Source organism: Dasypus novemcinctus, chromosome 4, assembly GCF_030445035.2.
Source record: "Dasypus novemcinctus isolate mDasNov1 chromosome 4, mDasNov1.1.hap2, whole genome shotgun sequence".
Lineage (NCBI taxonomy): Eukaryota > Metazoa > Chordata > Mammalia > Cingulata > Dasypodidae > Dasypus > Dasypus novemcinctus.
Window position 1 is genome coordinate 104,880,063 of NC_080676.1, and position 20,390 is coordinate 104,900,452.

Consider the following 20,390-nt stretch of genomic DNA (forward strand, 5'->3'; position numbering starts at 1 on the left):
TTTCTTAGGAAAAAAATATCAAAACAGAAAACTATCAAAAAATGGCAAATATCTTATTTTCAGAAGCCACTTATAACTCCAGTGTCCTTTAATAAGGAAATTATTATGCTTGCTTGTTATGAAAATCATATAGCAACATGGAAAACTATTTAGTTTATCAAGTACAGAAAGTGAACATTTTTAAAGTTGAAGACACTAAGATTACTTTATATGTGTTGGATGTACATGCATATGACAAATTACTGAAAGGCATTAGAGAAAAAAATCTGTTCATGTGCTGAGTTGTGGATTACAGGGGATTTTTTTCTCAAACTACATGGATATTAGAATTCTGAGAAAAACCTGTTTCTTACTTATTTTCATATATTTCTATATATATTTCCCTTTTGAAATGCTAAGCGATTGACCCATTTAGAAATGAGAAGAAAGGCAAAGTGGTACACTTAAGTGGCTACTATTGTAACGAAGGGCAGGTCTCCACTGTGAGACGGAATTTTGAACCTGAAGAAACTGTTTTCATAACTTTGCACCTCAGATTAACTCTCTCTACTTGCATACAAAGGTCAGATCCTGGGCTTCTGTCATTTCTACTCATTATTACTGATGACCAGCTGGAATAAAGAACCAATCATAATTTTAGAGCTGAAAGGGTCCTCTATGATTATCTGCTCTGAATAGTAAGGTAAAGCAACCTCAAATAATGCCATACCAGAAACAGCTGGGGGGATGGGATTTACTTAAACCTGGAGAAGTTTAAAGGCAGAAAACAGCCCATTCTCAGGTTTGAAGAGCTCTTCGCAAAAGGAATTCACTCTGTTCTGCAGGCTATTAGTGGTTATGCCGAGGCCAGTGAATGCAAAATTTAAGTGTGAGCTCAGTACTAGGAAGAACTTGCTATGTTCTGGCTGCCTAAAGATAATACTGGTTGCACTGATGGAGGGTCACACTTATGAGCAATAACTAATTCTATAAAATTCTAAAGGAGAGAATATTTCAATACCGGAATAGGCAAATAATTAAAACCAAATAATGTGCACTGATGACTTGATGAATGAATGAAAATGTAAACTCAGAATTATAAAATGCAGGTATTTATGACTTCAGCATACTTGCTAACTGAAAACTAGAATGCAAGAAAACATGGCTATAAAGTAATTTTTCTCAGTAATTTCTATTATAAAATCACATGTCTCCAAAGGGGTGGAGTGTGAAATCTCCCAGGGTCACAATTTTTTTTTTAATTTTTTAAATTAATAGATCACAAGGAATGTTATATTTAAAAGCATATAAAAACAAAAAACATAAGAGGTTCCCATATAACCCACTCTCCACTCCCCACCACATCATTTCTGTAAATTATATTTTTTGAAGATATATACATCACAAAAAACTGTTACACTAAAAAATATAAGAAGTTCTTGTATCCCCCCCACCTCCCCACCCCACTCCTCCCACACCAACAACCTCCCTCAACATTGCAGCACCCTCATCGCACTCAGTGCAATTTGGGGCACTGCTGCACTACACTGTTAATAGATTACCGTGTAGTTCACACTCTCCCCCAGTACATTCAGTGGGTTGTGGCAGGATATATAAAGTCCAGCATCTCACCCTGCAATATCATTAAAGCAACTCAAAATCCCAAAAATGCCCCCACATCATATCTCTTCTACCATCTCCCTGCCCTCAGCAACTACTGTGGCCACTTTCTCCACCTCGATGCTAAAATTTCTTCTATTACTCGTCACAATAGTTTTATAGTAGAATATCAGTAAGTTCACTCTAGTCCATATTTTATTCCTCCATTCAGTGGACCCTGGGATGGCAATGTCCCCTCCACTTCTAGATCAAGAGGGGGCTTAGATTTCACATGGATGATGGATACAATTCCTTTGCTTCCAGTTGTAGGCACTCTTGATTCCCTGGTGTGGTGGTTGACCATCTTCACCTCCCTGTTAGCTGACCTACGGGTAAGTCCAATGAACCAGAGAGTAGGAGTCGCCACTCTGCTGAGGCTCAGGGCTCAGCTGGCACATGGGCAGTCCAGAGATTCAAGTCTCGTGAGTATGGACCATCCCTAGCGCCAACGACAGGTTCAGTAAAAGTGATAGAAGAGGCATGTGTAGAAAAGTTACATCTGAGTCCAGCTCCATCACACTCAAGAGCACAAATTCCAAAGTAGGGCCTTCTGACATGGCACAGAGCTCCAAATCCATCTGCCATGATTATGTACCTTGTGAATCTCCATAGCCTTCAGGAGAACCAGTACCTAGGGTTGTATCTATTTTGGCTTTTTCTGGGGTCCAGGGTCACAATTTATAGTCTACTTTCTCAATTAGGGCTTTGTAATATTTTCCTAGCCCTGGAATTTTATCTCCTTGTCACCATGTGGATAATAAAAATTCCTTCGGTGCTTTGAAATCCTATTGTTCACTTATATTTTGTTCTACTCCTCTGTTTAGTTGATAAATTTGGGCTTTAAGTGCAGGGTTTCTGTTTGGGGTGAAGAAAAAGTGAAAGTAACGTATGGTGGTGAGTATACTATAACATTGTGAACGTGATTAATTCCACTGAATGGTATGCTTGGGGAGGACTGGGATGGGAAGATTTATGTTGTATATGTGTTTACACAATTTAAAAGAGAGAGAGAGAAACTAATGAGATAATGACAATTAAATGCAATACATTATACTGGATGGGATTTAAGAATGAAGGAGAAAAGACTCAAAAAGACATCATTGGGACATAAGAAAAAACTGGAATATAAAATGAAAGCTTTCTATCAACATTATGGTTCTTGAACTGGATAACAGTATTCAAGGTAATTATGTAAGTATCTTTGCTCATAATAAATGTACATGTAAATATTTTGTGGTCAAAGATTATGATGTATGCAACTTGCTCTCAAATGTTCAGAAGATAGTTTAAAATTTTAATGTTTTTAAAAATTCTATGTGATGCCTTTCTTGGAGAAATGTGCTGATATCTGAATGTACAGCCCTTCCTCAAATTTGAAAGCATTCTTATGTTTTCTCTCTCAGAGTAAATAAACCCACAACTTGAAGTGGGAACCAGTTTCCTTCCTTTCTTCGAACTCTGAAAGTTCCAAAGGGTTTGCTGTTTTAGTTTGCTTTAAAGTTAAAATTAACACTCCATCTGAGTTATAAAAGCCGTTTTTTCAAACTACTTATGATGTAAATTTATTCTGACTGAACCTAGATCATTCTGACCCTTGGAAAATATCATCTCCTGTTTAATTCCTCTCCTCACCTCTTATGCTATTTTTATATGAAAGAAATTAGTTAGCCTGAGGGTAAATTATCAGTTAAGCATAAATCAAACTTTAAGATTACAATGTTGGAAATTGCACTCCCTTTAGTAGCAAACGAAGATATATGACAGTACTTATACCACTGTCCATCAGATGAAACAATACAATTTAAATCCTCTAAAGTCAAGTTATAAATACGACAAGAATTGCAATTTGGGCACCTTATAACATTATTACCAATAAACCAAAACATATGATATATTTTCTGTGAATTCATATAATTTACTACTATTAAATCTTAATCTACTATTAAGATTTCTATCTTAATGTGGTAGGGTAATCCTTATGGCAAAGTGCAGAATTCATTTCCTGGTAAACTTAACACTGAAAGTTTTCACTTTTCATAGTTGATTTATTTAATAAATAATTATCCAATGCCTACTATATGCCAGACACTGTCATAGGCACTTGGGGATACAGTAGTGAAGAAGAAAAACAGCTTACTATCCAGAAGGAAATTAGTTCACAAATAATTCACAGGTAATTAGCAAATGGTTCACAGGTAATTATTAACTACAGTTGTCTGGGGAGGGACAGGAAGCTTCTGTGAGGGATAAGAAGGAGAAGATGAAGCAAGGGTAGAAGGAACATTCCAGGAATTTGCAAATATATGAGGTGAGAATGAAAATGAGACATGGAAGAAATGAGGCGGCTGATAGGAAGGGCCATGATGAAAATAATAACTAATCTTTGTTGTATACTTCATAAAAACACTGAAATGTTTTTATTTTCAGTCTATAGATAAGGAAATTGAGTTTAGAGAAGTATCTCATCAAACAGTATCACAATGTTATCCCTACTAGGAGACATTTTAGGTTGCTTTCAGAGAAGTGCTTATCTAAATGTCATCTTGGTGCCAAATCTCCTTTATCAACCGAGCAGAAACAGTTTAAACCAGTAAATCCAACAAATTGGTAGAAATACTTTAAAATTAAAATTTCACTTTTAAATCCAGGTTTTTTTTTTCCTTAAAACATAATTTTAATGAGAAAATATATTTCTAGTTAAGGTTAATCTCAATAATCCTCTTGAAACAAAATATATTGAAGAGAAAGTAAATGCAGAAAATAGTCATTCTACAAGCATACTCTCTTTCTGATAACCTCACTGGGCAGAAAAAATCTGAGCATTTGAGGAAGTACTTAGATAAACAAACCAAAGGTTACTCTAGAATACTTTGCTCTTTGTAAAGAAGCTAAGGCACAATCCTAAAGAAAACCAAATGTTTCTATAAAGAAATCAAGGAACTGAGAAGGACCTATGCCATGCCAGAGACCATGTTTGATAAGGCATATGATTAAATAAAGAAATCTACTGTGTTCTGGGCTTCATGTGCACAGTCATATAATCCTCATACCAGTACTGAAATGACCACTGCCTTTATTCTCATTTTATTGATAAGGAAATTGAAGTTTAGAGAAAGGTTGAGTATTTCATCAACCAATAACACAATATATTTTGTTTTTCAATTCCTATTTAAAATGATGGAAATGTTTAGGTAATGGGTAGTAGTGATGGTAGCAAAACATTGTGAATGCAATTAACAGCACAAATTAAAAGAAAAAAAGAAATGCCTTTGATTTTGAATTGGTTATACTCATGAACACGGTGACTATAAATGTAAATGATCAAATTAATGCCAATTTTTAACTTAAAGATATTATATTAATGTTTATTATGAAGTGTGAACTCAAGTCTACAAATATAGTGAAGATCCAACTAGGGAACCTCTATACCTTTAATACTGTTTTCTATAAAAGTGTCTGAGAAAACCTCAAAAGGTATAACATAAAAAATATGGATACCTACTTACCGACTGCATTCTTCACATTATAAAATAACCCACTCTAGAAAATACAAAAGGAAATTTGAAGAACATTTATTTCTCTTCTAAAGGGATAGGGGATGCAGGGAGTGGGAAATCACTTCTTGCAGATTTTCCAAGAAGAGTACACCATACCCCAGAAAGAAAATAAACAAAGAAATCTGGTTTATCAACAAAAGAAATTACTCCAGCATACTGTGGTCACAACAGAGTCCAACCAGTCAGCCACACTTTCACAAACAACTAGTCAAATAGTTTAGCACATTCCATAGGCAAACCAAGGAGGTATCACTTCTAGATCCCCAGATCAATCCCAAGGAATCCCTGGGAAAATGATCCTAGGCTTTATGAGGCAGCTCTGAACTCAAGTGAAATTCATCCCAGCAATAATTCCATGAGATAATTGGTCAAGCAGATGGAGCAGCTCCATCAACCCATACAATGTCCTTCTATTCATCACAGATATGTATTACCCACCTATCATTCGCCATTTGATCTCAAGGTGTCAGAACTATCTGAGCTTGAGTCAGGACAGACATATTAAAGGCAAGTCCATACAGTCATACATTTAACAAAGACAATTAAACTAACAAAAGCAATACCCTTTGCCTCACTCTAATCTCCTAAGTGAAAGTTAAAATTAAACAATTTTATTATTTTTGCAATTATATAATACATATATTATGAAAAATATATGATCAGTCTAAAACTTGCAACTTCTATGTACTCCTCCACCAAAAGGAAAATACTTCCCAAGCATAAACAGCATATACTAGAAGTCAAAAGAGGCTTGGCAAGAGAATGAGAAACTGAAAATCTACTGGAAACCAAAACTAGGAGTAGTTAAAACTTCTGAAACTTCCTATGCCTATGGCTTTTAAAAACATTCTGCAGATTTCCCCACAGCAACCAACACTCAGCTCTTTGCTTCTGATGAGAAAGGAAGGAGCAACTGAAGAGTGCATCTGGACCCAGCTGGCACTCTAGGTTAGGGACATAGGAGGCCAAGGACTGAGTCTATGCTAAGAACATAGAAGTAGAAAGCAACACGGGAGTTCCCTGTTATTAATACTAACTAAAGCCAAAGTATTGGGCTTCTTTGCTCTCGGGCTTTTTTGTTTTATTTTGTCAAATGAGAATTGGTCTTTGATAGGCCTAAGTATGGCAAAACAGAACGTTTATTTGCAATATAAAACACTAAGAAATAGAGGAGTTTCAGTTAAAATATAAAATGAGCTGATTTTTATTTTTCTATCAGATGATTCTGGACCACAGGAACTGGGAAAAACTGCACGGTGGATGTGGCTCAAATCTGGGTCTGGGAGAATGGGTAAGGACATGTCAGGGGAGAACCACAGGAGCAACGATGGGGAGGCAGGGGGAGACTGTTCTGCCAGGTTTGGGCTAGGACATGTCGAGAAACCAAACTGGCTCAGTCTGAAAGGGCTGGTGAAAAGCAGGGTCAAGAAATGAAGAAAAAGTCATGTAACGATAAGGAAACCCCTCTGTCTTTCTATGGGCACATCGAAGACAGGGAGCAAGCATGTGCAACAGAGGGAAATCTATGAGTTGGTCCAGAGGGATCAGGTAATGCTTGGTCAGCATAAAGCTAGGACCAAGCGGCCGTGTGTACTCTGGAAGATGCAGAGAGGACAGGTCCGAGCACCAGTCCCTCTGCAGAGCCTCCTGGAGTGCCCTGTCCTTATCCTTAGACAAAGGGACTCCGGATGCTCCTGAGCCATTCAGAATACCTATTTAAAAATACTAATTAAAAGTTAAATAGGAACAGAGGAAAAAATATTTATGGTGATAAAGGTCAGAGTGGCAATTACATGTGAGAAGGGGAGTGGTGACTAGGTGGGAGCTCACGACATACTTTGGGGGTGTTGGCAATGTTCTATATCTTGATCTGGAAAATGGCTACGTGAGTGTATTTTAATGGTATATGTACTCTTGTCAGTCAGGAGAGGTGCCTAAAGAGATGCCAAACCACACAATACACGTGTGGGGGTCACCAGCAAAAGCACAACTCACACAGGCTGTGATGGAAAGACGTTTTATTAATATAGAGATGAGATAGCTCAAGTTCAGCCTTGCTGGCGGGCATTGGGACCCACAGCCAATGATGCAGGAAGATGATGTTCTCTGCACAGCACCCCTCTCGTGTCCACGCACTGTCGCAGTGGAGGAACCCCGCTCCCACCGGGGTCTGAGGGTACCCACCAGAGTCAGACTGTCTCCAGTGAACGTTTACTTATGCTCAAGGCAATAGGGGAAAGAACATACTTATAGTCCCCTTCTCTTTTAGGGGACTGTGTTTTACCCTACTGGGCTAACACACCTGGTCCTGAGCAAGGGATGTATTTGTGAATCCCAGGGAAAGGCGGCAAGCTGCACTAGGACTGGCCTTACCACAAATATATATTTCCATAAAAACTTTACTTTAAAAATCATTAGAGAAGCTGTTGTCCAAAAAAACCTCTGTCTTAGCAACTCAGGCAGATTCTCAGAAAAGCATATGGAGTCATGTCAAGAATTCATGGCTCAGACTTATATCTTCAAACACTTGAAGTGTCAGATCACCTGGGATATTCAGGCTTAGGGGCACTGATTTACAGGAATTCAGCTCCTAGAAGGCTGAAGTGTAACTAAAATGCCAAAGTAATTCATCTATAATGAGAAGAGCATAAGTGCCAAGGGGTCTACATTTTTTAGAACTGGCAGATTGGTGACTTCTGTAGGCAAACTCAAAGGTAATGACTAAAAAGTTGGTTGGTAAGCATAGGCTCATAGTAAGGTCACAGTGCCCTGCACAGCGCTGGAAACATGCCAGGCACTCTTCCTTCCCTTCCATTTTTCTAGCCTCCTTGCAGACCTCTCCCACACATTCCAATTTCAGGCTAATTACAGTTCACGTAAGTTCCAGTGCTTTTTCTTTCACATCTTATTCTCTCTGGGAATTTTAAGCTCTTATGGTTAGAGTGTTTTGGACCCAAATACTTAATTTCCAAGGAAAGGAAAAAACTACCAAAAGACTGATTAAAATCTATGTGGTAACACTCAAAACAATGGGGGAGAAATATTTTTGGAGTAAAAACATAAAATATTTTCTAGCAAATATGCTTCAGACATTTACATTTACATTTTACTATAAACAACTTATTGATATGTTAAAAAATTGAATGTGCCTAGGAAATGGAAGTAGATAGAAGGAAGCCAAAATGTAATAGCAAGTCAAACAAAAAAAATAAAATAAAAATAACCATCCAAATTCATATATAAATTATGAAACACATAATTGAACAATAATGAAGCTGTGAAGAGAAGCACATGGACTTCTATTTTGTAAAGTTTATTAGAGTGAAAATTTCAAGGCCCATGAATTTTTAGTGATGCCCCTGACTGTTCCCATTGGCTGTTTCTGTTCTGTCTGAAACCTATCTCTACTATCAAATTTCATATAGACCCCATGTTTCAGAAGTCATAAATCATACTCAAACTAATATTTCTATCCTTTAGGCACTCTGGTTATTAAAAATGAGACCTTTAATTATCAAATATATATCCTTTTAACTAATGTTTTCATCATTTTCCTATACAAGAGCAAATGGAAGACATGTTCGACATGTTGTATGTAAAGACCTAGTCTAACTTGAGAAACAATATGAAGAATTTGCCTGTCTAGATAGACCTACCTCCCTAAGTTCATAGGGAGGTGTAAATTTATAAACCATAGGCCTCTAAGTCTGATCAAACTGAGTCCTACAGCCTCTCCCACCTCATCTCCTTAAATGCTGTGCTTTGAATGTTATGCTCTACCACCACCAAACTTTGTACAATTCTCAATTCCACTGGACACTGTATCATGCCTTAGTGCCTTTGATCATGTCATCCCTGCTGCCTGGAATGCTCTACAGCCCACCCCTACCCAATAAGCCAGAATCATCTGTGAGGATTCTGCTCTTAAAGGAGGTCTTCCCTTTTTATCCCCACCCTATACTGGGATGAGGATAGAGGAGAGGCTAAGAAAGAAAGGATATGTTAAACTCTTTCAAGAAAGGGATAACCATTAGCCAGCATGTTTTTTAAACCACAAAAAATATCAAGTTTACTAAAAGATGTTAAGTTTTTTAATGTACATCTCGAGTAGTTTTTACTTCTTACCCCTAGATTATTCCAAAAAAAAAAAAAAAAGGATTGTCTTGTTCAATAGATTCTTTCCCCAACTCCACTAAAAGCACATGTGCACACTCACACACATGCACACTCTCACAGTACACTCCTCTGTGTGCCCATGGATCCCCACATAGTAACATACTGCTTAGTACATGATGGGTGCTCAAATATTTGTTCCTGTTAAATGAAGAAAATTAATGATATAACAACATTGGTAAATTAACAGTCCAAAGTGAAGTTAGCAGTTAAGAGGAAACAGACTTGAGAAAAAGTTAGAGCTAGATAAAGTCAATCAGAGCTTTTTGAAAAAAGCTCTCTTCTAACTCTTTGAAGAAGAATGCAGTAATCATAACAGCTATAATAATAGAGTTAGAATAATAATAACGGCAGGTAAAATTGAGTTGATGTTTGCAACTCGGCAGAAACTATGTAGAACTATTATATGCATATTCTTTTTAATTGTCATAATATCTGTGATGTGGACATTACTTTAGATTTATTGATAAGGAAGGTGAGCCTCTAAGAAATTAGGCAGCTTGTTCAAAGTCTGCAGTTACAAGTTTTGAAGCTAGAAAATGAGATCATGTTATAATCTGGCTTGGATAGGGAAGTGTAGAATGGAAGGAGAAATGCACTGAGATGTCAAAAGAGCATCACAGGCTAAAGCACTGTGAGTCTTGTCTTGACTAAAACTCAAAAGTCAGAGTAAAACAAAGGTTGAAAATATGAGATGTCAAACTTCAAAGACCAGTGAGAGAAACTCTTTGGATTTCTGAGCAGAAAAAATTCTCATAACAAAACTATAATACTTGGGGAACCCTATAATGAAAGGTACAGGAACAGGAATATTGGTGGTCAGAGGTAGAAAGCATGGGTCGAAGGCACCTGGGTACTCTCTGGCAATAGGTGGGCCAGATTTGTCCTACAGAAAATTCAGTGCATGGAAAACATTTATAGGTACTTCAAAGATCATACAGCACAAATATCTCTTAACATCTTATTTTTTTTTAATTCAAAAAAAATTTTTTAATTGTCCTTTTAAAAAGATACACAGATCACAAAAAAATGTTACAATAAAAAATATAAGAGGTTCCCATATACCCCACACCCCAAGCCCCTCACTCCTCCCACAACATCAACCTCTTTCATCACTGTGGCACGTTCACTGCATTTGGTGAATATATTTTGGAGCACTGCTGTACCACATGGATTATAGTTTACACTGTAGTTTACACTCTCCCCCAGTCCATTCAGTGGGTTATGGCAGGATATATAATGTCCAGCATCTGTTCCTGCAATATCACTTAGGACAACTAAGTCTTAAAATGCCCCCACATCATATCTCTTAACATCCTATTTATCAGAAAGTGCAATTATTTGTAATTCATGGTAGCACAGCTGGAATCAAACAAGAATAATTAGCTAAGGTGCTTTGACATTTACCTAAAAATTTAGCTCCAAATTATCAAAGGTGTTTTGAGAGCAGCATCCTTTATCTCACAAAGATCATTTACATTTACAAAAGAAAACTCTGTTAACTTTCAAATCTGTTAATTAAATTAAATTATAAATTAAATTAAGTGCTGTTGCTGAAAGCAGTTGAAAATCCATCCATACCCTAGTTGAATGCCTCACCTATCATCTTATTACTCTCATCTAAATGAAACTGTATAACCTATTTTCCAATTTTTAAATACATTTATAAATATCCATAAAAAGAGTCAGAGAAATTTAAAAAAAAAAAACTTTAATCTCTTTTTATTCTTTGACTCTATGCTGACCAAAGAAAATTTACATTCACTTATATTCTCCCCTTCCTCTTACATATTGAAGAGTTGCTCAAGGATTCCTTTGTTGGTACTGGCCTAAATATCTGCAATAGAATATTTAATAATAAGAAAACTCCACACAGACAGGTAAGGGGAGGGGATTCCATAAAATCAGCTCAAAGACAGGAAAAGCTGTGCTTATATAGCAGTTTTCTTGTGAAACAGAAGAAAATATAAAAGTCAGAACCTTTAAATACTTAGAATTTTAAATTTTGAATACAGAATATCTCTAGTAATCAAGACACATCCTCTAAAAACATCATTCCTTAGGAAAAACTCTGTTACAAGTCTCAGCAAGAGCCCATGGTTCTTTCTGTCACCTATTTTATGCCACCGTCTCTTTCTCAGTTCCCTCTGCCAAAAGTTCTTCCCTGACTCCTACAAACTAACAGTTTTGATGAAGATAGTTTTTTCAACCCAGGGCATGAAACTAGGTTTCAAACTAGGTTAAGTGATACGTAATAGAAATCCAAAACACATAATAATATGCAATGAAAATCTCTGTTTATAAGGTACATAAAATAGTGGGCTTGAGGATGTTGTACTATTAAAAAGGAAATAATTATTTGTTATTCACGTTCTTGGCACATTTATTATCCTCAGCAATGTAACCACAAACCTAACTAGCCCAGTCCAAATTATTATGAAAGAGGACTGAAATTTTACTCCAAATGAAAACAAACTTGAAAAGAATTCCATCTGGTGGTATTTTTCATACCAGTCTCTACATGGTCAAAATAAGTACACGATAATATTTTCAGAAAGAAAGAAAGAAAAAAAACCTTTTCAGAGCCAGAAAATTTTTAATTAAATGTATAAGAATCCACGTGGATTGATTCACCTGTTTTCTCCAAAGGGGAACGGTTTTAAGATAAACTGAAAATCATAATAGTTTCAAGGATGATTCATAATAATTTTAAAGGTGTTACAATTGAGGTAATATATTAACTTTGTGAGTTAATCAATGTCCACTGATTCAGTCACATGACATCGATAATGTGCTGGACTCTGCACCAGGTACAAAGGACAGGGTGGTGAAGAAGATAAGACACATTCATTGTGCTCACAAAGAGTAGTAATATGTTTCAGATTTTAAACCAATACATTTAGAATTACAGTTAGAAAGAAACAGACATAAAAGGTCAAGAATGAGTTGTACTTTAATACGTAACTTAACAAATAAACAGGACATCCATTTAAAGGTTTTCAAAAACAATTTTCTTTTCTTTCTAAAAATTATGCCAAGCTTCCCCAGAGAGTAATATACCGGCAATAAAAAACCCTGGGATCACAGGATAACTAATAAAAACACTGGGGTCACCTGTACATTTTTTTAAAAGGAGGTACCAGAGACTGAACACAGGACCTCTTACATAGGAAACAGGCACTCAACCACTGAGCTACACCAGCCCACCCATCAGAGATGGTAATTTCCTTTATTTCCTTTTTGTTTGTTTTCAGGAAGTACAGGAGATCAAACTGGGACCTCATACATGGGAATCAGGCGCTCAACCACTTGAACTACATCCCCTCAAGTTGCTTTGCACTGCCTGCACAGCCACTGCCGCCCTAACCGCCAGCCCACTTGCTTGGCCAGTACATTTCTGATAAACCAGAGCTACAAGGAAGAATCAACTTGGACACAAGCTTTCATGATTAATACACTACTCCAAGACTTCCAAGACCATACACAAAAACCAATAGTTATAAAATTTCTCAGGCTTTGTCTGTTCCCATGATAAATATTATATGAGTTTTGCACATTTCTACTGAACCTGTACTCTAAACATATCCTAGACCTCTCATAACTGTGCACAGCAGCAGGCTGGGGAGAAAGGGAATGGGAGTTAAGGAAAAGGCAAGACATCTGGGCTATTTAGAATACTACATCTTGCAACAATAACTGTTTTGCAAAAGACAGAAATTCTTATTTGATTTGCCTAATCTCTAGTTTTTGATGTCACCAGCCAACCCCCAGAGACAGCTATATAGGTAGAAGATAGTCAGTCTGGGAAGAGGTGAGACGTGTGTGATGGAGTATGTCAGGCATGAAGGTGAAACTAAGTTAAGTGTTTGGATTTTTTCATAGAGTAAAAAAAATATGGTCCAGGGGCCTGTGAATTCTGCCTCTCTGGGATATGCCTGTGTCCTAGCCAGGGAAATGTGGGTGAAATCAGTGATGGCCAATTAAGAGGGAGAAGAAAAGCCATCTCTAAGTAAAAACATGTATGAGCACTCAAACCAGGACAAATTGGGAAGTCCACTGGGTGGAGACTGAGTTACTCCCAGTTTAAAGATTCCCAGAGGCATGCCACTGGAATTAGAATACAATTCAAACTTCTCTCCAGGCTTGAGGGCTTTATATAATCTGCCTCCCGCCTACATCATTGACTAATCTTCCATATTCCCACTGTACACTCTTCAACTGCATGTTCTCCAATATACTGTTCTCATATTGACCTTCTTTCTGTTTCTCAATCCTACCTCAGGGCCTTTGCAGTTGCTATTCCCTGTGTTTAGCTCTTCTGATATTCATTTAACTGGATTTAAAGCTTCTCATGATTCATAGCTCAGTTCAAATAGCACCTCCTCAGAGAAGATTTCTCTGAGTTTGCTCTAAAGTAGGCACCCCCACTCCTTCTCTATCACATCCCAATCTTGTATTGTCTTTGTAATACTTATCCTATCAGAAATATGCTTATTCATTTTAGTATCTAGTTCATTGACTATCTTTCCCACAAAAACACAAGCTTTATAAGAGCAAAGGTTTTGTTGCTCTTCTTCAACATCTCCTTTTACATGGTGGATTCTCAGTAAACATGGATTGAACCTGATGTCCCAATTTAGGGATGGCCATGCAGAAAGTACCAAAGGTCCATCGCCAAATCACTCTCGGCTCACTCGTCAGCAATCACACTAACTCCACAAGCTGTGAAAGATGAGAGTAACCCCACCACTTTTGGGATACTCTTCAGCTTCCTTCCCTTTCTTTATCTGGGGGTCTTATTCTCATTTCCTAAAGATCTTTTCATTCTCAACTAGACAGCAAGTAAATCAATGTTTAAAGAATCCTTCAAGGAGCAGAATTAGAAGCTGCTAAACACAATGATGCTATTTGCAGACTGTGTCTTAGCTCAGGTGTCAGGGGAGAACAGAGGAGGAAGAGAATATCTTCACTAAACTCAGTGTTAATGATAAGAAAATTGCAGGGATAGGTGCTTTCATTAGTAACTACCAAGTGGGAACAAGCTGAGGATACATTCCTTTCCCTCTTTTTGCAATAGTCAAGGAAAGGGAAAATCCCTGGTCAGATACAGAAGGTTATGGCAATAGAAAAGGAAACTGCCATTCTCCTCTGGATGACCAAAAAATGTTCAAAAAGGGGAAATATGGACATGGGATGAGACCTAGTTCTCACTGTCCTTACTCTGATTTACCCTTATAAGTTCTATTCCAGAATCTCATACCTTCTTACCCTGATCCTACGGCAGCCAAGTTCCTGACCAAGTCTGAGACAGTAGTGCTTGGAAATCATGACGTGTGCTGTTATATTCTGTAATTGGGATAGACAGAGAGAAAGGTTAATTTCAACCGTGAGGGCAGAGCTATGGCCCTGGGAAGTCTTCTTCTGGACAGAATATGAACTGGTCCTTGAAAGATGAATGGGAACTTCAGTGAAAATATAGTCAGGATGAAAAGAACTTTCAGAAAACAAAAAATTAGATTTAACAACCTCCTGAATTTGACTGACACAGCACACTTAAGTGGCATATCAAAGATGTGAAAAAGCAGAGGATGCCTCATTGGTGAAAGTGTAAATTTGTTAAAATGCAAAGGAGGTAAGGCAAGCAGATGGCCTGTTCAAAAAGTTCAGTCTGGGCAGTAATTAGGAAGGCACATGCCATCAAGGTATATATATATAAATGAAGTGTGTGCAGGGCAAAGGAGAATGAGATGCACAAAGAATGGAAGAACGTTTGAAGAATGGATACTATGGAGGCTTCATGGGATGGTATAAGGCAGAGATTGAGCCAGAACTTTATGTGATCCATCAAAAGTCACTTAACATAGTGCAGACTCAGTTTTTACAACTATAAAATGGAGTTCAGGAAGCAGAAGTGGCTCCCACATGGGAGGTCCCAGGTTCAGTTCCCAGTGCCTCCTAAAAAACAAGACAGAGCAGACAGCAAGTGCAAACAAGGGGTAGAAATAAAATAAATCTTTTTTGAAAATGGAGCTCAAGGTCCTGTCTGCTTGGGTTGTCAGTAAGATTAAATGAACTGTATACATGAACATATGGGGGCTCATGGTGAGTGCCACATGAGTTCCATGCTACCCTCAACTTTTTGCTATGCCTTGCCTAAGACCCATGTTAAGTAGATCTCTGGGCCATCTGATAATGTGCATGGTTAACAGATGATGCATATAAGGAATAGTGAAAAACACTGAATTATTTCATTTCTCAGATAAGGTCTAACATAATGTAGAACAATGAAATACCTCTAAGAGAAGAGAACAACTGTGGAATACAGTCCTATACTGCTGAGTTCTAGGATAGGAAAACTTGAGAATTACAATTTCACAAAGGACAGACTGATGCTTCCTAATGGCATGTCTGCCAAAATGTCTTGCTTTCTGGGCCTCAAAGAGTTCTACTAAATTGGTGTGCAAATAGAATATTTCCAACAAATGTAGTGAAGTATAGTCAAAACATTTGTCCCATTTCATTGTGTCATTAAAACAAGACATGGCAAAATGCGGGCCTGTAATTGTGACATTCAGGGACTATGGTGAAAATAGGGCTCAAGGGAAGGGCCACCAGGCAATAAATGAAGCTAAGACAACTTCCATATTATCAATTAAGGTCAGCTTTTGAAGCCAGGTCGGGGCAAACACTTTCTAGAAGTGCCTCCAAGGAAGCCTTTTTGATAGACCACAAACTAGGTTAACAATCTAAAGGCGTCTCTTATGCAGATCTTGGGATGAAAAGCAGTCTTAGAGGAACAGGAAACAGGAGGAACGACTTTAGGACTGTCAAATCTGCATGCATAATATCCCTTCAGCCCAAATATTTAACATCTCCAAGTAAATAAAGAGGCAGTTTATGTTCTGTAGCTAAGCGAGGAAGTTTGAAGAACGGAAAGTCAAATATCCACTCTAGTGTAGTAGAAGCGGCCACTGGAGACCTGGAGAGGAGTCACGCGGCCTGAAGGTCAGCGTGGACCTACGCAGCTCAAGTCCGCGCCTGCAGGGCAATTCCACCGCAGAAGGTGAAGAACTTCCGGCTGATCTAAAGCTTCCTTAATCATCTACCTAACCATAGTTCCCAGGCGGGGGTTCCCTCTTAAAGCAAATGTGACTGTTGAGTTTAGATTTGGGGCTTATCTGTTTTCTGACACACGGGTGCTTGCAATATTATTCCCACTTCCATTCTCACACTATTTTAAAACAGTATCTTTGAACAGCTTATCCCATCCCCCAGCCAGCCCCCACCCCGCCTCGGTTCTACTGAAAATCCTAAGGGAAGGTACTTTGGGTTTGTTTCTGGTTTCTACAAATCGATTTTTACAGAGTTTCTCTTAAACCAAACTTGCAGCACACAAGCAAGCGGTTGAGGTTGCTGAGGAGCTCCGGAGCCAGCGGCCTCAAAATGACAAGTTAGTTCTTTCTTGAAAATTAACGGCAGCCCAAACACTGCAATTTTCTCACAGCCGCCCTTCCCCCAAGCTGCCTCTGTGCTTGTTTTGTTAGGTCTAAGTTCTACTGTGGCGGAAAGAAAAGTTTCACAGAAAATTGTCTAAGGGAAAGCCCCCTCCTCGCGTAGAGACCCTTTTTACAAGAAAGCAGTGGTGAGCCAGGTGCCCGTCAACTTTGTCGGTTTCTCAGGCGCGCAACTTCTTTAATTGGAGAAAAGGGGGTCCGAGAACAGCTTTCTCTGGGCTCCCATTGCAGCCCCCGCCGCCCCCGCCGCCCCAACCGCCCTCTGAGAGGGTGACCCTGCGCACCCATGATGGCACAATGAACCTCTTGCCGCCTAGGGGATTGCGAGAGCCCCGGCACTCTAGCGCACCCCTTAATCCCAGGGACCCAGCTGGGGGCAAGAGCGCAAGCAACATTCCGCGGGGCTGAAAGGCTGGGTGGGGGGGCAATCGAGTAAGTGTCTGCCTGCCCCCCACCCTCGGCTTCAGAGAGAAGCAAAGCCAGAGTCGGCACAGACCCCAGGTCGGCCTCACCCTCTCGAAACCCGATACCACTCCTCTGACTCCCAAACCTGTGACACAAACCGCAGTGAAGCCGGTGCGCGGAGAGTTACCCGCCAAGGCCCAGGCACAGAGAACGCAGAGGCGTCAGAGTCCGCAGCCAGGCGCCGCAGCCTCCCGTGCGCCGCGAGCCCGTCGCTCGCCGCTCGCCGCTCGCCGCCCGCCGCCCGCCTGCTCCAGCCGGGTGCCCCTCTCCCGCAGCGCTGGCTGCATCAGGCCGCCGAAGCCCGCGGCCGGCGGAAAGAGGAAGAAGGTGGCGTGGGTCAGGGTTCCGCGTGGACACCATTCATTCACGCTGGACCTGAGCTGGGGAACGAGGGAGGGCGCAGCGCGGACCTGACCGCGGGCGCCCCCTAACCCGCCGGCTTTCCACCGCGCTCTGGTTCCGCTCCGGGGCGACTGCGCGAGCGCCACCGGAGCCTGGGAAAGCTCCTCCCGCTGGGCGGCTGGTTCCAGATGCGTCGTGACCACCGCAGCACTTCAGTGCGCCCAAGAAGGTGCAATGCGGACAACTGGGTTCCCCATCCCCCCGGCAGCAAGGCGGGAGCGCAGCCGAACCCGTACCTTTCGGGCAGGGCGGACGCCAAGCACGCGCCCTCGCCGGGCGTCAGAGGTTGAAAAATCACCCCACAGGGAGGGAGGCAGCCGGGAAGGCCGCGGTGGCTTTAGGACGAGGTAGGAGGATCGATTCCCGCAAGCAAGACACTCCCACCCCGCCAGGATTTGTCTGGAAAGCTGTAAGGTCCGGGATTTGTCTGGAAAGCTGTAAGGTCAAAAGTGAGGGGCGCCTGTTGTTCCCTTTTACCGCCCTCTCCGCCTACTGGCGGGTGGCAGAAGCGAACAGGCTTGGTGCACGAAGGGACTGTGACTCGAGGCGGGGCAGGCGGTTTGGACCTTAGCAGAAAGGGTCGGGTGTCCGGAATAGTCCAGTATAGTCCGGCTCTGCCCTTCGAGGTCAAAATTTGCTAGTGCTTTTTTATCTTTTGAAGGAGATTTTAATTTTAGGGAGGAAAATAAAGAAGAGACTTGCTTTTTTTCTTTTCTTTTTAAAGTAGTACTAGTAGCCCTCTCTGGAGACAAATATATTAATAGTGTTCTCATACTTTGAAGGTTCTGAATAATTTTAAATTTCCTCTTGTCAAATAATTTATTGCTGGCAACACTCAATTAATAGCTCCTGCCTTGAGCAGTGTAATCACACGGGATTAAAATGACCCGAGAGAGAAGAGCTGGAGACTTGGATCTAAATAATTCAAAACCGGCAATGTCACGCATCGTAATAAAGCCCATCATCTGTGATGGACCTTCTGTCTTTTTGTCTTACTTGTAACAACAGTTTTAGAAGGTAGCTCTTTTTATTTTCCCATTTTGTTCATAAGAAATATGAAAGGATTCAACTAATGGAGAAAGCTAAACAAAATTCATATCCCTTTTCTACAAATTGCCTTTGACATACCCCACTAACCCACACAGATTTTGTAATTTTAAACCATCGTGGCTCTTGGGACATCAGAGTAGTGGAAGACATTTGGGGAATTTGTCTATCTGACCTAATTTTTTTTTAAAGGTTTTCATGCTCTTTTAGTTTCTCCTGAGTTTGTCACTGTTCATCTTTTGTTTGGGTTCAACAAAATTAAACATACACTGCACCTCATCCCCACTGGCTTTCCCAGTCTCTTTGGAGACCTGCAAAGCCATATACTGAAGGGAAAGGTCACCTGTGGTTCTTAGGTGACTGCCCTAGTATTCAGTGGTGGCCAAAAAAGGCAACTGTTTGACCTAACCCAGTTCAAATTCTGACTCTCCACTGACCTGTTTCACATCCTTAGGCAAGTTACTTAACCTCAGTGTGCTTCCTTTTTATCATGTTTAAAATGAGATAATATAGTCTATTTTTGAATGGTTGTTAGAAGGATTAAAATAGATGATGATGTAAAGAGTGTAGCACAATGCTTGGCACAAAACCATTAACTCAGGAAGTAAAATGTAGGCTTTAAAAATGACACTTAGTAACTGCTAGTCATTGTCTATCATGCATCGTTTCTGTTCCTCTCACCTACCCTGCAAACTGGAATAATCAAGAAACAGACAAACCCAGGAGGTTAAATAATGTGACCAAAGTCATCCACCTATATTTGAGCTATGTCTCAAACTCACGTGTCTGGGACCAAGATCAGCTTTCCAGGATATCACTACACTGTGACTATTGGGGGCAGAAGGGTAGGAGGGTGCCTTTGAGCAGTGTAACAGTTTTTGAAAATGCAGGATACATTATTGTATGAGTACACTATTGCAACTGTGTGAAAATGGCAAATACCTATAGAATGTGACAAAGGATTATGCAGGGTGAGAGGATAATAGGTTTTTAGCCCTCTCTGAGTCAGTATTTTAGGTATTTGGGGGAAATGTTTTTGTAATTTAAAATTATTTAATTCAATCTTTTTGAAGATTTCTTCTAAGGCGGGAGGGGAAGGGCCAGGAAGTAAAAGAGGGCTCTTGGGACATGCAAAGCCTTTTAAAGTCCTACTCTTTAGGCAGTGTACAAATACACGGGCCCTGCTTGCTAGCAGCTTGCTTTTTTGGTTTTTTTTTTGGTTTTTTTTTTTCCAGTTACAGATGATTCAATCTCTTAGAATTAAAATGGTACTGTACCATTTCATAGGAATGTGACCTCTGTGTACCCAGGAAGAGTTAGAAGACAGGGTCCCCACACTAACATGGAGTACCATTCAGCATCTGCAGACTCCACAGTTTAGAGTAAGGACAATGAAAGTCGTTTTTTTTTTCCTCCCTCCCAATATAGGGCCTGCATTCCAGTTTCTTATGCCCTGCTCCAAGCACAGCCCTTCCTGGCACTATAGATGATAGGAATCATGACTCCTTTCAGGAGAGATCTATTCCTATGAATGTGTTCTGAGCAGGACAATCACATTAGATCATTGTAATTGAATCCGAGGACTGGAGATAAC

The 20,390-nt window shown here is 39.8% G+C and overlaps 1 protein-coding gene across 7 annotated transcripts in view; it reads right to left on the reverse strand.

Moving 5' to 3' along the window:
• ST3GAL6 (ST3 beta-galactoside alpha-2,3-sialyltransferase 6) overlaps window positions 1–18,245 on the reverse strand; it is a 68,461-nt gene extending 50,216 nt beyond the window's left edge. For 3 of the 7 annotated variants that reach the window (XM_058296013.2, XM_058296010.2, XM_058296011.2), the window contains exon 1: window positions 17,986–18,245. The gene's annotated coding sequence lies outside the window, so the exon portion shown is untranslated. Of the gene's footprint in view, window positions 1–14,628; window positions 14,715–17,445; window positions 17,936–17,985 lie in introns of those variants that run through there. The other 4 variants (XM_071214874.1, XM_071214875.1, XM_071214872.1 and 1 more) reach the window with 4 other exon arrangements.
• Window positions 18,246–20,390: the final 2,145 nt, after the last annotated feature.